This window comes from Heterodontus francisci, chromosome 20 (genome assembly GCF_036365525.1).
Source record: "Heterodontus francisci isolate sHetFra1 chromosome 20, sHetFra1.hap1, whole genome shotgun sequence".
Lineage (NCBI taxonomy): Eukaryota > Metazoa > Chordata > Chondrichthyes > Heterodontiformes > Heterodontidae > Heterodontus > Heterodontus francisci.
In genome coordinates this window covers 81,243,546-81,259,188 of record NC_090390.1, presented here as the reverse complement: position 1 = coordinate 81,259,188, position 15,643 = coordinate 81,243,546, and the positions used below count along the sequence as shown (strand labels likewise).

The 15,643-nt window shown below is 47.4% G+C and overlaps 1 protein-coding gene across 1 annotated transcript in view; it reads right to left on the bottom strand.

Annotated features, from left to right (window-relative positions):
• The window catches only part of crtac1b (cartilage acidic protein 1b), a 341,954-nt gene that overhangs the window by 143,608 nt on the left and 182,703 nt on the right, over positions 1-15,643 (bottom strand). The window lies entirely within an intron of this gene.

Sequence of the window (15,643 nt, the reverse complement as noted above, 5' to 3'; positions counted from 1 at the left end):
ACAAGACTCGTTAAAATGGCAGAAATGAAAGAAAGAAGGAACTTACATTTATATTGTGACTTTCAAGACCTCAGGATGTACGAACATGCTTTACAGCCAATTAAATACTTTTGAAGCACAGTCACTATTGAAATGTAGGTAAACACGGCAACCGATTTCATACTCCCACAACAGCAACGAGATAAATCACCACTAATCTTTTTATTTACACTGGTTGAGAGGACACTGGGGGAACCCTTCAAAATAGTGTCATGGGATTTTTCATATCCAGTTGAAAGGGGAAACGGGGGCCTCTTTTTTTTTAATTCATTCATGAGATGTGGGCCATCCCTAATTGCCCTTGAGAAGGTGGTGGTGAGCTGCCTTCTGGAACCGCTGCAGCTCTTCGGGTTAGGTACACCAACAGTGCTGTTAGGAAGGGAGTTCCAGGATTTTGACCCAGTGACAGTGAAGGAACGGCCGATTTAATTCCAAGTCAGGATGGGGTGCGGCTTGGAGGGAAACTTGCAGGTGGTGGTGTTCCCATGCATTTGCTGCCCTTGTCCTTCTAGTTGGTCGAGGTCGCGGGTTTGGAAGGTGCTGTCTAAGGAGCCTTGGTGAGTTGCTGCAGTGCATCTTGTAGATGGTACACACTGCTGCCACTGTGCGTCGGTGGTGGAGGGAGTGAATGTTTGTAAATGGTGTGCCAATCAAGCGGGTTGCTGTGTCCTGGATGGTGTCGAGCTTCTTGAGTGTTGTTGGAGCTGCACCCATCCAGGCAAGTGGAGAGAATTCCATCACATTCCTGACTTGTGGCTTGTAGATGGTGCACAGGCTTTGGGGAGTCAGGAGGTGAGTTACTCGCTGCAGGAATCCTAGCCTCTGACCTGCTCTTGTAGCCACAGTATTTATGTGGCTGGTGCAGTTCAGTTTCTGGTCAATGGTAGCCCCCAGGATGTTGATAGTGGGGGATTCCGCGATGGTAATGCCATTGAATGTGAAGGGGAGATGGTTGGATTCTCTCTTGCTGCAGATGGTCATTGCCTCGCACTTGCGTGGCACGAATGTTACTTGCCACTTATCAGCCCAAGCCTGAAAGTGGTCCAGGTCTTGCTGCAACTGGACATGGGCTGAATCAGTATTTGAGGAGTCACGAATGATGCTGAACATTGTGCAATCATCAGCGAACATCCCCACTTCTGACCTTATGATGTAGAGAAGGTCATTGATGAAGCAGCTGAAGATGGTTGGGCCTAGGATACTACCCTGAGGAACTCCTGCAGTGATGTCCTGGAGCTGAGATGATTGATCTCCAACAGCCACAACCATCTTTTTTTCTGCTAAGTATGACTTCAGCCAGCGGAGAGTTTTCGCCCGGTTTCCATTGACTCCAGTTTTGCTCGGGCTCCTTGATGCCATACTCGGCCAAATGGTACCTTGATGTTTAGGGTAGTCACTTTCACCTCACCTCTTGACTTCAGCTCTTTTGTCCATGTTTGGACAAAGGTTGTAATGAGATCAGGAGCTGAGTGGCCCTGGCGGAACCCAAACTGAGCGTCAGTGAGCAAATGCCACTTGATAGCAGTGTCGACGACCCCTTCCATCACTTTGCTGATGATTGAGAGTAGACTGATGGGGCAGTAATTGGCCGGGTTGGATTGCTCTACTTTTTGTGTACAGGACATAGTTGGGCAATTTTCCACATTGATTACAGTGTTGTAGCTGTACTGGAACAGCTTGGCTAGGGGCACAGCTAGTTCTGGAGCACAAGTCTTCAGTACTACTGCTGGAATGTTGTCAGGGCCCTTAGCCTTTGTAGTATCCAGTGCCTTCAGCCGTTTCTTGATATCACAGGAAGTGAATTGGATTGGCTGAAGACTGACATTGGTGATGCTGGGAACCTCAGGAGGAGGCTGAGATGGATCATCCACTCGGCACTTCTGGCTGAAGATAGATACAAGTGCTTCAGCCTTGTCTTTTGCACTGATGCGCTGGGTTCCCCCATCATTGAGGATGGGGATATTTGTGGAGCCACCTCCTCCTGTTAGTTGTTTAATTGTCCAAGACCATTCACGATTGGATGTGGCAGGACTGCAGAGCTTAGATCTGATCCGTTGGTTGTGGGATCACTTAGCTCTGTCTATTGCATGCTGCTTCTGCTGTTTGGCATGCAAGTAGTCCTGTGTTGTAACTTCACCAGGCTGACACCTCATTTTAAGGTATGCCTGGTGCTGCTCCTGGTATGACCTCCTGCACTCTTCATTGAACCAGGGTTGGTCCCCTGGCTTGATGGTAATGGTAGAGTGGGGGATATGCTGGGCCATGAGGTTACAGATTGTGGTTGAATACAATTCGGCTGCTGCTGATGGCCCACAGCGCCTCACGGATGCCCAGTTTTGAGTTGCTAGATCTGTTTGAAATCTATCCCATTTAGCACGGTGATAGTGCCACACAACACAATGGAGGGTATCCTCAATGTGAAGAAGGACTTCATCAAGAACTGTGTGGTGGTCACTCCTACCAATATTGTCATGGACAGATGCATCTGCAACAGATAGATTGATGAGAACAAGGTTAAGTAGGTGTTTCCCTCTTATTGATTACCTCACCTCCTGCCGCAGACCTACTGTTACAGCTATGTCCTTTAGGACTCCGCCAGCTCGATCAGTCGTGCTGCTACCGAGCTACTCTTGGTGATGGACAATGAGGTCCACCATCAGAGTACATTCTGTGCCCTTGCCACCCTCCGTGCTTCCTCCAATTGGTGTTCAACATGGAAAAGCACTGATTCATCAGCCAAGGGGGAGTGGTAGGTGGTAATCAGCAGGAGGTTTCCTTGCCCAGATGCATGAGACTTCATGAGGTCCGGAGTCAATGTTGAGGACTCCCAGGGTAACTCCCTCCCAACTGTATACCACTGTGCCACCACCTCTGGTGGTGGGACACGGCATATCCAGGGACGGTGATGGTGGTGTCAGGGATATTGTCTGTAAGGTATGATTTCGTGAGTATGTCTATGTCAGGCTGCTGCTTGACTAGTCTGTGGGACAGCTCTCCCAATTTTGGCACAAGCCCCCAGATGTTAGAAAGGAGGACTTTGCAGGGCCGACAGGGCTGGGTTTGCTGTTGTTTCCAGTGCCTAGATCGATGCTGGGTGGTCCGTCTGGTTTCATTCCTTTTATTAGACTTTATAGTGGTTTGATGCAACTGCGTGGCTTACTAGATTATTTCAGAGGACATTTAAGAGTCAAGCACATTGCTGTGGGTCTGGAGTCACATGTAGGCCAGGCCAGGTAAGGACAGCAGATTTTCTTCCCTAAAGGACATTAGTGAACCAGATAGGGTTTTAACCACAATCGACAATGGTTTCATGGTCATCATTTGACTAGCTTTTTATTCCAGATTTAAAATGGAATTGAAATTTCACCACCTGCCATGGTGGGATTCGAACCCACGTCCCCAGAGCATTAGCCTAGGTCTCTGGATTACTAGTCTAGTGACATTACCATTACATCACCGCCTCCCCAGTCACCTCCAAAAGTGTACTGCACATAAGTGTCAATCTAGATTATGTGCTCAAGTTTCTGGAATGGAGGTTGCAACAATGACCCTCTGATGCAGAGGCTACAGTGCTGCCACTGCTGGGGAAACTGACACACAAGAGACAGATTCTTACAGAAATTAGACATGGATAAGATAGTTGGGGCCTGAAATTATTAGTACAATAAAGGGTTAAAAATCTGGGGAGGAATTTCAGACTAATTCGTTGAAGGTAGCAGATCAATCAGACTGTTAAAAAAAGTGCATGGGATCCTTGAATCTATAAATAGAGCAAGACATTTATGCAAAACCATAATAAAATGATGATTTAACCTCAGCTGGAGTGTCTAATTCTGGGCAGCACACTTTAGGAAGGATGTCAAGACCTTGGAGAGGGTGCAGAGGAGTTTTACTGGGACGGTACCAAGGATGAGGGACTTCAGCTACGTGGAGAGAGTGGAGAAGCTGGGATTGTTCTCCTTAGAGCAGAGAGGGTTAAGGGGAGATTTAATTGAGGTGTTCAAAGTGATGAAGGTTTTTGAAAAGAGTTAATCAGGAGAAACTGTTTCTATGGGCCAGTCAGTAATCAGAAGACATGGACTTAAGGGAACTGGCAAAAAAAACGGAGGGGGCGTTGTTATGATCATCTAGTCCATGCTTTATATTAATATTTTAGAGGTCACTTTAGTTTGGGGAAAATTAAATGTGCAGCTGTAAGGTAATTGAAATTCCAGGATTTAAAAAGGTAGCAGAATCACACAAGAGTTTTTATTTTAAAAATCTTTCCATGCGTGCTTACAAGGACAAAGTTAGAGCGATGAGAGCCATAAAGCAGCAGGTGGGCTCATTTAGTTTGGGAACTGGAACCAGAATGTCTGGAAAGAATTGTCCTATCATTGTTAGTAGTATCAACTAATCGTGTAGGTAGCAAAAATCAAAGAGTTGTTTTGGAGTTAGAGGTAATAAGCTAAAATTGCTATCTGGGACATCTCACATGTACCACATGGGTAAAATCCCAGTGGTGGCAGGAAGAGGCACTTAATTGGCCGTTGTTTGGCCACTTAAGGGCCTCAATTGGTCACTGGGCGGGAAGGCCATCATTGGCCTATCCTGCCCCTGGGACAATCGCTTGGCGATGGGACCTCCATCCCTGCCATGATACTCCATGCCCTCCTGCCACTGAACCCCCTCCCGGGGGCCCATCAAATCCCGGCCTTAGAGTTTAATGATACGTCTTCAATTTCTACTGAGGTTTTAAGTTTAAAGTATAAGTGATTTCAAATTATAGTCTTGTTAGTCGTGTTTTGCTTTGTTTAACGCTTATACAGTAAAGTTTTTTTGTTTAAAATGTGGAATCTTGTGGCGTAATTCTTTCACTAATAACTGGGAGTTCATATTTCTTTAAAAAAAATGTGACTGGGCTCTAACGGGATCCTGACACCGTGAAGAGAATTTTTTTTACTCAGTGAGTTGTTGTGATCTGGAACGTGCTGCATGAAAGGGCGGTGGAAGCAGATTCAATAGTAACTTTCAACAGGAATTGGATAAATACTTGCAAAGAAAAATTTTCAGGGCTATGGGGGAAAAGCAGGGGGTGCAACTAATTGGATAGCTCTTTCAAAGAGCCAGCACAGGCACAACGGGCTGAATGGCCTCCTTCTGTGTTGTAGGATTCCATGATTTATTGTCAGCGTGCCCGTATCCCATGGTGTAATTTCTTGTTTGTCAACTGCCACATACTTGCCAAGCAGTCAAAGACACAAACTCCCCTTCGTGATCTATAACAGAGTCACATCTGACACAGACCACAGAATGCGTAATTAACCAATGATGATTATTGTTCACTAACTAATCACTCATGAAGTGGTAGATGCTAATTAGGGGGCCATGAAATTCCGCCCTAATCACAGCAAACTTTCTTAGGAGGTAAATGTTCTGTGCTCAGCCTCATCATATTCACACAGCCTGATACTTCTCTTTGCAGTCCTGTATTAACAGATGGGAGGGAATGCATTAGCCAGGTTATTTACTCAGTTTCCAACTCTGATAAAACAGTGGACGGTACGAGAACAGAAATAATAATAATTGACAACAATGGTTCTTCAACAGCAATTTTATGTTCTCGCTTTGGAGCGAGGCGTTTTATTTTCAAGGCCCACTTCTGATTTTTTTAAAAATATAAGTGATGACAGTCCATGAACTTCAGTGCATGTCTTGTGGGTACTGAAGCAATGTGACCAGCAGCTTCTGTTACATCTGCCCCGGTCCCCAAACAGTTTGGATTACTGTGATATTTTAACAGACTGTAGCATCTGTAACAGAGTCGGCTTTAGTGCAGGAACATTTTGTTTTATTCATTCATGGGATTTTGGCGTCGCTGGCTAGGTCAGCATTTATTGTCCAACCCTACTTGCCCTTGAGAAGGTGGTGGTGAACTGCCTTCTTGAATATGACTGCGCAGCTTGCTAGGCCATTTCACAAGGCAGTTTAGAGTCAACCACATTGCTGTGGGTTTGAAGTCACACACAGGCCAGACCAGGTGAAGGCATTGACTTCAATAGCATTGGATATCAGGGGCGTTGTAAAACAGGCAATTAAAGAGACTGCAGTTCTGAGGAAGGGTCACTGACCTGAAACGTTAACTCTGCTTCTCTCTCCACAGATGCTGCCAGACCTGCTGAATATTTCCAGCATTTCATGTTTTTATTTCAGATTTCCAGCATCTGCCCTATTTTGCTTTTAATTGAAGAGACTCCGCCTGATATACTTTCCCACTCACCATCCCTTGGACCGACGCTCCCGAATTGTTAGACTTCCATTCCATCAAAGCTGGGGAGGACTGGAGATAAAAGTAGGCCACTGCTGGCTTCACAGCGACACTCAGGTTATTGGGTCCAGGTGTTTGGGTCAAGGGATGAGACAACACTGGGTCAGCATTCGGGATTAGGTCAGGGGATTCCCAGAGTCACAGGGGCATGGTGAAGGAGATGAGGGAAGGGCAGGAATGTCATGGTCAGAAGTTAGGGGGCCAGGAGGGTGGAAGATCGGGAGTCGAGTCAAGGGGAGTGAGGGAGAGTGGGGGGTATCAGGGCCAGAGGGAATGAGGGAGACCGGCAGGTCAGTTTATGTATCAGGTGTGAGTAAAGGATGCCTCTTGTTTGTCCTTACCCAATATGGCAGTCACCACAGTTCCAGCTGGGAGGGTGTGCACACACATTCTGCTCACCATTTTGGGGCTGGGACTTTAGGTGTCCAAATAGCACTTGAAACGTTCTACACATTTACTGGGATATGTGCACTCTCATATATAACACGTTCCTGACGTCCACTGTTTATAGACCTCTGACTGCAGTCACATACGCTATGCAGCTCGCAAGTGAAGAAAGAGAGAGAAACAAATGAAAATGAATTAAAGGCAGCTATTGGAACAAATGCCATTAAATGACGAATTGGCCTGCTGAAATTTTCCTTTGAATCAAATATTCCATTTAGTTTTTATTAGGGGGCCAGTTTGTAAAAAAAGAAAAAGAAAAAAAAAATCAATGATTGAAATCGATGCAAATTGTGAGAGGGTGGATGAAGAGAGACGTTTAGCACTTACACCAGGAGACAAGCTGAGAGACTCTCAGAGCACAGAGAGCTACCGTAAGACCCAGAATAACATTTACAGCCCCCATTTTATGCAGCGTTGCCACACCAGACCAATCCTAGGGCTGGGACTTTCAGTCACCAGTTATATCTGCCAGGTTAAAAAGTGGTTAATTTGGCACTATATCAGCCGGTGCATCTCTCCTCTTCCCCTCTCTCATTCTCTCCCTCTCCCTCCTCTCTAATCTCTCCCTCTCTTTCTCGCTCCCACTCCATTCCCTTCCTGTTTGTCTCTCTATTCTCTCTTTCCCTCTTTTTTCCATTCTTTCTTCCTTTCCATAGTTTCCCCCCCTCCTTCTCCTTCTCTCTCCATTCTCCTTCTCCCTATCCTCTCCCTCCCGCTCATACTTTGCTGTCCCTCCTTTTTTTTGCTCCTCACTGCCTCATTTCCTGATGACCCCCTGTAAATATGGAAACACTCCCGGGGTCCACCTGTAAATATTGACACACTCCCGGGATCCACCTGTAAATATTGACACACTCCCCGGGATCCCCCTGTAAATACTGATACATTCCCGGGGTCCCCCTGTAACTATTGACACACTCCCGGGATCCACCTGTAAATATTGACACACTCCCGGGGTCCACCTGTAAATATTGACACACTCCCCGGGGTCCACCTGTAAATATTGACATACTCCCCGGGGTCCACCTGTAAATATTGACATACTCCCCGGGGTCCACCTGTAAATATTGACACACTCCCCGGGGTCCCCCTGTAAATACTGACACATTCCCAGGGTCCCCCTGTAAATATTGACACACTCCCCGGGATCCCCCTGTAAATACTGATACATTCCCGGGGTCCCCCTGTAAATACTGACACATTCCCAGGGTCCCCCTGTAAATATTGACACACTCCCTGGGGTCACCCTGTAAATACTTACACATTTCCAGAGTTCTCCTGCAAATACTGACACATATCCGGGGTCCCCCTGTAAATACTGACACATTCCTGGGGTCCCCCTGTAAATACTGACACACTCCCAGAGTCCCCCTGTAAATACTGACACATTCCCAGGGTCCCCCTGTAAATATTGACACACTCCCCGGGATCCCCCTGTAAATACTGACACATTCCCAGGGTCCCCCTGTAAATATTGACACACTCCCTGGGGTCACCCTGTAAATATTGACACACTCCCTGGGGTCCCCCTGTAAATACTGACAAATTTCCAGAGTTCCCCTGTAAATACTTACATACTCCCGGGGTCCCGCTGTAAATATTGACACACTCCCGGGTCCACCTGTAAATACTGACACACTCCTGGGGACTCCCTGTAAATGCTGACACATTCTTGGGGACCCCCTGTAAATACTGACACACTCCCAGGAACAGCTGTAAATACTGACACACTCCCAGGAACAACTGTAAATACTGACACACTCCCAGTGACCCTCTGTAAATACTGACACACTCCCGGCGACCCCTGTAAATACTGACATACTCCCCGGGACCCCCTGTAAATACTGACACACTCCCCGGGACACCCTGTAAATACTGACACATTCCCGGGGACCACCTGTAAATACTGACACATTCCCGGGGTCCACCTGTAAATACTGACACATTCCCGGGGTCCATCTGTAAATACTGACACACTCCCGGGGTCCACCTGTAAATACTGACACACACTGGGGACCCCCTGTAAATACATTCCCGGGGTCCCCCTGTAAATATTGACACACACTGGGGACCCCCTGTAAATACATTCCTGGGATCCCTCTGTAAATACTGACACACACTGGGGACCCCCTGTAAATACTGACACACTCCCGGGGACGCCCTGTAAATACTGACACACTCCTCGGGGCCCCCTGTAAATACTGACACACTCCCGGGTACTCCCTGTAAATACTGACACACTCCCGGGTACTCCCTGTAAATACTGACACACTCTTGGGGATTCCCCGTAAATACTGACACATTCCCAGGGACTCCCTGTAAATACTAACACACTCCCGGGGACTCCCTGTACATACTGACACACTCACGGGGACTCCCTGTAAATACTGACACACTCCTGGTGTCTCCCTGTACATACTGACACACTCTTGGTGATTCCCTGTAAATACTGACACACTCCCGGGGACTCTCTGTAAATACTGACACACTCCTGGTGGCTCCCTGTAAATACTGACACACTCTTGGGGATTCCCCATAAATACTGACACACTCCCAGGGACTCCCTGTACATACTGACACACTCCCGGGAACTCCCTGTAAATACTGACACACTCCCAGGGACTCCCTGTAAATAATGACACATGCCCGGGGACTCCCTGTAAAACATGACACATTCCTGGGGACCCCCTGTAAATACTGACACACTTCTGGGGACCCCCTGTAAATACAGACATACATCCCGGTGCCCTCCCTGTTAATACTGACACACTCCTGGGGACTCCCTGTAAATACTGACACACTCCCGGGGACTCCCTGTACATACTGACACACTCCCGGGGACTCCCTGTAAATACATTCCCCGGGTCCCCCTGTAATTATTGACACACACTGGGGACCCCCTACAAATACATTCCCAGGGTCCCCCTGTAAATACTGACACACACTGGGGACCCCCTGTAAATACTGACACACTCCCGGTGACCGCCCTGTAAATATTGACACACTTCCGGGGACAACCTGTAAATACTGACATACTCCCGGGGACGCCCTGTAAATACTGACATACTCCCGGGGACGCCCTGTAAATACTGACACACTCCCGGGGACTCCCTGTAAATACTGACACACTCCTGCGGACTCCCTGTAAATACTGACACAAACCCGGGGACTCCCTGTAAATATTGACACACTCCCGGGGACCCCCTGTGAATACTGACACACTCCCAGATACTCCCTGTAAATACTGACACACTCCCCGGGGCCCCCTGTACATACTGACACACACTGGGGACCCCCTGTAAATACTGACACACTCCCAGTGATCCCCTGTAAATACTGACACACTCCTGGGGACTCCCTGTAAATATTGACACACTCTTGCGGATTCCCCGTAAATACTGACACATTCCCAGGGACTCCCTGTAATTACTGACACACTCCCGGGGACTCCCTGTACATAATGACACACTCCCGCGGACTCCCTGTAAATAATGACACACTCCCGGTGACCGCCCTGTAAATATTGACACACTTCCGGGGACCCCCTGTAAATACTGACATACTCCCGGGGACGCCCTGTAAATACTGACACACTCCCCGGGGACCCCCTGTAAATATTGACACACTACCGGGGACCCCCTGTAAATACTGACATACTCCCGGGGACACCCTGTAAATACTGACACAAACCCGGGGACTCCCTGTAAATACTGACACACTCCCGGGGACCCCCTGTAAATACTGACACACTCCCGGATACTCCCTGTAAATACTGACACACTCCCCGGGGCCCCCTGTACATACTGACACACACTGGGGACCCCCTGTAAATACTGACACACTCCCAGTGATCCCCTGTAAATACTGACACACTCCTGGGGACTCCCTGTAAATACTGACACACTCTTGGGGATTCCCCGTAAATACTGACACACGCCCGGGGACTCCCTGTAAAACATGACACATTCCCGGCGACCCCCTGTAATACTGACACACTCCCGGCGACTCCCTGTAAATACTGACACACTCCCAGGGTCTCCCTGTAAATACTGACACACGCCCGGGGGCTCCCTGTAAAGCATGACACATTCCTGGGGACCCCCTGTAAATACAGACATACATCCCGGTGCCCCCCCTGTTAATACTGACACACTCCTGGGGACTCCCTGTAAATACTGACACACTCCCGGCGACCCCCTGTAAATACTGACACACTCCCAGGGTCTCCCTGTAATACTGACACACTCTTGGGGACCCCCTGTTAATACTGACCCACTCCCAGGGTCTCCCTGTAATACTGACACACTCCCGGCGACCCCCTGTAAATACTGACACACTTCCAGGGTCTCCCTGTAAATACTGACACACTCTTGGGGACCCCCTGTTAATACTGACCCACTCCCGGCGACTCCCTGTAATACTGACACACTCCCGGCGACCCCCTGTAATACTGACACACTCTTGAGGATCCCTGTAAGTACAGATATTTTCGGAAGGACACCCAGTGAAAGATCAACCTACTACCAGAGATTCAGTGCAAATATCAATGTGGTCTCAAGGATTCATTACCAACATTGACTCATTCCCAGGAACAAATGGTCTCCAAGGCAGCCTTGTTAAAATTCACACACTCTCACTGCAAACCTATCAACGTACTCCTGGGGACCTCAGTAAATAATGATATCGGCTGATTCCTGCTGCAAGTAGAAGAACATTCCCGGGGCCTGTTTGCATCAAGCATATTTGAATTTGCACATCATGACTGGCTTCTTCTAATAGATACGCTGCATTGTACGTCAGTATCCATGACTTTCCTTCCTCTATTTTTTGTTCCTTCTCTCTCTTTCTCTCCCTCCCTCGCTTTCTCTCTCTCACTCTGTCTCCACCCCACCACCACCTTCAGACACAAGATTCAGTTGAATGTGCTTTAAAATATCTGCTTGCTACTCAGTGATTTTGTCAAGTCGATGATGCTGCAAAAATCAATTAAGCAGGTTGTCGGAAAATAGCAACCCCTTCAATAAATCAAATGGCACAGCCAAATGCCAACCTAGTACAGATGTTGAGTGTGGTAGGCCTTGAACAGTCTGTCGCCAGTTTTGTAGCATTTGAACTGCGATTGATAACAGATCACAAGACTTGGACAACAAACAAAACCTGCATTCATATAGCGTCTTTAATGTAATAAAAGATCCCAGGGCCCTTCACAGGAGTGTAAGTCAGACAAAAATTGACACCAAAGCCATAGAAGGATAGCTAAATTCAGGATTGGTGACCAAAACATTTGGTCAAAGAGATAGGTTTTAAGGAGCATCTTAAGAGAAGACAGAAAGGCAGAGATATTTAGGAAGGGAATTCCAGACCTTAGCGCCTAGACGGGTGAACTTCCAGGTGGCTGTGTTAAACGTGTGAGTGTATAACACACAATTAGCTGGATTTTACAGGCCCCCCCTGAGGTGGGGTGGGAGAAAGGAAGGTCCATAGAATCGTGACGGGTAGGTGTTGGGGGGGTGGGGTGGTGCCGTGGGCTTATCACCGCCCTGTTGCCAAGCGATTTTGCTGGGGCAGGTTAGGCCAATGACAGCCTTCCCACCCAGAGGCTAATTGAGGCCCTTAAGTGGCCTATTAACGGCCAATTAAGGGCCTCTTCCCACTGCTGCTGGGATGTGATCAGAGGCAGGGTGTAACTCTGCCATGTGGGGAGAGGCACACTCCCTGAGGGCTTGAGGGGGAGGTCCCTCCTCCATGGGCAATCTGTGGCCTGCGGAGGACCCCCGCTGGCAAAATCTCCACCTCCACGGAGCCACTCTCCCTGGACCACGCCCAGTCCTCCACCCCACCTCACCGGGGCCTTCCGGACTGACCCCAGTGACCCGGCCTCACTTACATGAGGTCCGGGTTCCAACACGGGGCCTGGGTCCAAGGCTTCTGCAGTGCAGGCAGTGGCCCAGTGGCACTGCTGATACTACTGAGCTGCCTGCCCTCTCATTGGCCGGCAGTTCTTAGAGGCGGGATCCCCGTCATTAAAGGGACGGAGATCCTGGTGTCAGAAACTTTGCCTCTGGAACAAAAGAGGATCGTGCCGGTAGTTGGGGCGGCGGGGGGGGGGGGGGGGGGGCGGTGCAGTTGTGGAGTCGCTAACAAGCCAAGTTGGGATTCCCCTCACCCTTTCGGCCCGGTGCAAGGAGCCCCGCTACCTACACAATATCTCAGCCAATGGGAGCAGTATTCAATTTTGATGCAGGCAGTAAACTGGCATATGCCAATCGGCTGCCCATTCTGTATAAAAACACAAGAACACAAGAAATAGGAGCAGGAGTAGACCATATGGCCCATCGAGCCTGCTCCGCCATTCATAATGATCACGGCTGATCTTAAGATTCAACTCCACTTTCCCGCCCACTCACCATACCCCTTAATTCCCTGAGAGACTAAAATCTGTCTATCCCAGGCTTAAATGTATTCCATGATGGAGCATCCACAACCCTCTGGGGTAGAGAATTCCAAAGGTTCACAACCCTTTGAGTGAAGTAATTTCTCCTCATCTCAGTCCTGAATGATCGGCCCCTTATCCTGAGACTGTGCTCCTGTGTTTTAGATTCCCCGACCAGCGGAAACAATCTCTCAGTGTCTACCCTATCCAGCCTCTTTAGAATCTTATATGTTTCAATGAGATCGCCTCTCATTCTTCTGAACTCCAGAGAATACAGACCCAATTTATTTAGTCTCTCATCATAGGACAATCCCCTCATCCCAGGGACCAATCTAGTCAACATTCGCTGCCTTGCCTCCAATGCAAGTATATCCTTTCTTAAATACGGAAACCAAGACTGTACATAGTACTCCAGATGTGATCTCACCAAAACCCTGTACAATTGCAGCAATACTTCCTTATCCCTGTACTCCAATCCCCTTGCAATAAAGGCCAACTTGTCATTGCCTTCCTAATTGCTTGCAGTACCTGCATGTTATCTTTCTGCGATCCTTGTACAAGCACACTCAAGTCTCTTTGAACAGCAACACTTACAAATTTCACACCTTTTAAAAAATATTCTGCTTTTCTATTCTTATAACCAAAGTGCAGAACTTCACACTTCTTCCCCACATTATACTCCATCTGCCATCTTGTTGCCCACTCACTCAACCTTTGCAGGCATATCTCTTTGCAGCCTCTCTACATCCTCCCCCACAGCTTACCTTTCCACCTACCTTTGTATCATCAGCAAACTTAGATATATTACTCTCTGTCTCTTAATCTAAGTCATTAATATAGATTGTAAATAGCTGAGGCCCTAGCACTGATCCTTGCGGTGCTCCACTATATTCTGCCTGCCAACGTGAAAATGCCAAATACACAATTTGGCTTCACTGAGGTCAATTACCAGCAACGTATCATTACATTACAGTTAGAGACACTTTTGCCTCCGAGTCAGAAGTTTGACAGTTCGAGGCTGGAGGTGTGCCAATTGACTGCAACGGGACATAGCAAGGTTAACAGACTGGGCCGAGAAGTGACAAATGGAATTTAATACAGATAAGTGTGAGGTGATGTATTTTGGCAGAAGGGATAGGGTGAGGCAATACATACTTAATGGCAGAGTTGTAAAGAGTGTGCAGGGACAGAGGGACCTGGGGGTGCGTGTACATCGATCTTTAAAGGTCATATTGAGAGAGTAGTTATAGCAATGCAAATGGAATCTTGGGCTTCATAAATAGAGGTATTGAGTGCAAAAGCTGAATTGGCTACTTGTCACTTTCAGGTGGGTAGCCCTACTGGCCTGCATCCCATCTTCCAGGAAATGACCTGGGGGCAGGATGGTGCCGGGAAACTGGCACACTAGCTGGCAGTGTTAATTTTCACACCTGCCTGCCCCCATGGAGTGGGTCTTGAACCCACAAACTTCCGTACTAGAGGCCAGACTGCTACCCACTGAGCCACAGATGCCATGGGGCATCCTTGCACAACATATTTACAGAAGAAGTGAGTGCATTGCCAGTTAAACTCTGTCTTTGCACAGTTATTGCGAACGCACTTAATGTGGAGTGAATGGGGAAGCTTGATAGTTGTACTGATGGTAATTTCCAGAAATCCAGAACAAGAAATCAGACATTAACCCCTAGCAAAGTAAAAAAAAGTTTTGCATTATAGAAAACAAGGTTGTGACATAGACCCTGCTGTCTATCTCGCAACACTGCGGCATTCAAAGACTTTCTTTACTGTAGCCTTGTTCCAATTCTGTGAGATGTCTGCTCATTTTTCATTAATCTCACAATTAGTTTTGCATTTTTATGGCATTAACCCAGTCAAATATAAAATTTAAAACAGTGTAATTGGAGTAGGGAAGTATAAATAGCATTTAATATCAGATAATTGATGTTTCAAACCAATTTTAGGAAGTAATCATTCAGTAATAATGGAGCAAACGTTTAAATTATTCTCTGGGGTGTTTAGAAATATGTTTTTCCTTTTTTAGTCCTTTTCCTTTTCCTTCCCTTCACAGCTGAAGGGGCTGACTCATGTTTGGGGAATAGGTACACAAGCAGTTGTGGCCATCACCCGAGGGAACTTTTGTAAGGCTGGAGAATGAATGTTCGCGGATGATACAAAACTAGGTGGGAATGTGTATGGTGAGGAAGATGCAAAATGGTTTCAAGTGGATTTAGACAGACTTAGTGAGTGGACAAGAATGTGGTAGATGGACTATAATGTGGAAAAATGTGAGGTTATCCACTTTGGTAGGAGGAATAGATGTGCACAGTATTTCTTAAATGGTAAGAGATTAGAAAGTGTAGATGTACAAAGGGACCTGGGTGTCCTCGTTAATAAGTCATTAAAAGCTAACATGCAGG